We start from the raw sequence: 2,500 nt of genomic DNA on the forward strand, positions 1-2,500 counted from the left end.
TTTTTTTGGTGCTCTTCCGCTTGTCTGATAATCTGGATTTCTTCACAGACACGCGCGGTTCTTGAAGCAGCTGGAAGCGTTAGTATGTCACACTGACTGATATTGGTAGTGTCTGTAGGTCATACTGGGTAGAGACGGGGGCAAGATCGGCGACTGGTGGCAAGAGGGTGGGGGCTGTGAGGTCGAAATAGTTGGACTCCCCCCCCCTATCTCTGACTGTCTGACTCCCTTTCTTACTCTCTTCAATATGTTGTTTTTTTTCAATCCAACAATCGCTCTCTAAACAATCGACTTGGAAACATGTCATAAATATAAAATGAACAAATAGATGCATAAGCAGAGGATTCGTCCCCCGCCCTCGCCCCCACCAGCGTCGACCTCGCCCTCGGTCCAAAAACCGGCATTGTTCGTAGTCACCCTCTTCTTAAAGGTAACCAAAACCCGGTGATTATCAGAGACAGCCATAATCATCATGATTATTAGAATCGTGCATTGCCCAGTGACCAAATCCTGACTCTGAGCATTGATGCAGTTTGCATAATATTGGAACCTCTTTTCTCCTCTAACCTCAGACTTTGAGAAATTAAATAATGCTGAAACCTTTTCCCTCTAACCTCAGACCTTCAGGTAGTGACTCTGATGGCCATGTGTCGTCGATGGCCCTGCTGAACATTTCTGGCCTTATACAACGATACACATCATCATACACGCGCATACAATGATGTACATACAATGTCAGATTGTAACTTTTACCTTATGTACACTTTAAAACAAAAAGAACTAAGAACAACAGTATCCATTGCTTGTTCATATACACTGAAAGTGACACACTGCTATATTGCAAATGTGTATGCAGGTCCTTTCCAATATAACATATGTTAAAGATACCGAGGAATGCACAGACACAAAAAATGCCCTCGGGCGTCTTAAGGAACACTAAACTTAAGGTTGCCAATGATTGAAACTTGGAGAATGGTAGTAATGACTGGAAAAAAAAATGCTAGGAGCTCTCTTCTTTCTCCACTTCCGTCTCACCTTCTTCAGCCTTTAACCTTTGACTCCGTAGACTTCCCTGTAATGGAGTCACGACTAAAACTTCGCTCAGTGATTGGGAGACGAAGAGCTCGCGAGGAGACGCCCACGCTGGCAGAGCGGGGACGAGTATGTGTGTTTACATGTAAATATGCACACATGACACACATTTACACACATTCACACATATTCACACACACACACACACACACCACACACACACACACACACACACATATATATATATATATATATATAGAGAAATAGATATAATAATATAAATAGAATAGAAGAAGTCAGTCGAGAGTACCAAAGACAACAAAGAGAAAAGAAAACGCATAAACACAAAGAACCGCAAACTATTCCTTCTTCTCTGGCCTCCCGAGCGTCTTCGGACTTGCTCCTCCTCTCCTTAGCGAGTACCTAACCTCTTGACTCTTCCAAGAAAGAAGAAAAAAATAACCCAACTTCCTTTCCGTCGCACCACATCCCACCCCGTAGCTACACCGGGTTCTTGACTACATCTCTTCTACTGATAGATCTAATTATGAAAACTTGATTGGAAAATACCTCTGTTGTTTATTGTGTCCCAGTTATTGTTGAAACTGTAGTGCTCTATTTTTCTTGTTCTACTTTTTGCATGCTTGAAGTTACTACCCAAGAATTATAATTTTCAGTTTTGAAAAAAAATCTGAACTTTGATAGTGGTTAATTGAAAAAAAAAATTGTGTATACAATATATGAATCTTTTTTGAATCAGTGATTTCTGTTTCCATAAGCACGATTGTTTCCTTATTTACTTCCATAATTTTGAGAGTTTACTAATTTAAATATAACTGAATTAAAGAGATTATAGCATTTTTGATTCGATTCACTCTTTTCGCTCAGTGTCCGTGTGGCGTAGTTGGATAAGCAGTAGATAAGGTAGTGTTAGTAGAGCGTAGTTGTGTGTGTGAATTTGCAAGTTCCTGTTACACTGTTTGTTTCAGACAGCTCGGGAAGCGGAAGCAGCGAGTGCTCGGAGTGCGCGGCCCTCACATCTGGACTCGGGGAGGCGGAAGGGCCCCGGCAGCCGCATGACCACGCCCCGAGCCACGCCCCGGACCACGCCCACCAGCCAGTCCCCGGGGTCAGAGAGCGACTCCTCCCCGAATCCTCCTGTTAACCTGCGCTCCAAGCTGGTCCTGGGCGCCATGGCCCCCTCCGCCACCGGCGGGGAGGCCCCAGGGGGTGGAGCCGCCAGCAGCGGCGCGCCCTCCGCTCCGGACTCCACCTCCACCACCTCCACGCCAACCTCTTCCATCACATCCCCGCCCTCCACCACCGCCGCCCCGACCAACGCCCTGCCAGCCGAGGGCGCTGGGGCGGCGTCAGCCCTCACTGCCACCCGCGGCCTCGACCCCGAGACAGAGACCGAAGAGGACAGGGACGAGGCAGGAACGGCGTCCAGCTGAGGTCCTCACGACGC

Source organism: Penaeus monodon, chromosome 17 (assembly GCF_015228065.2).
Source record: "Penaeus monodon isolate SGIC_2016 chromosome 17, NSTDA_Pmon_1, whole genome shotgun sequence".
Lineage (NCBI taxonomy): Eukaryota > Metazoa > Arthropoda > Malacostraca > Decapoda > Penaeidae > Penaeus > Penaeus monodon.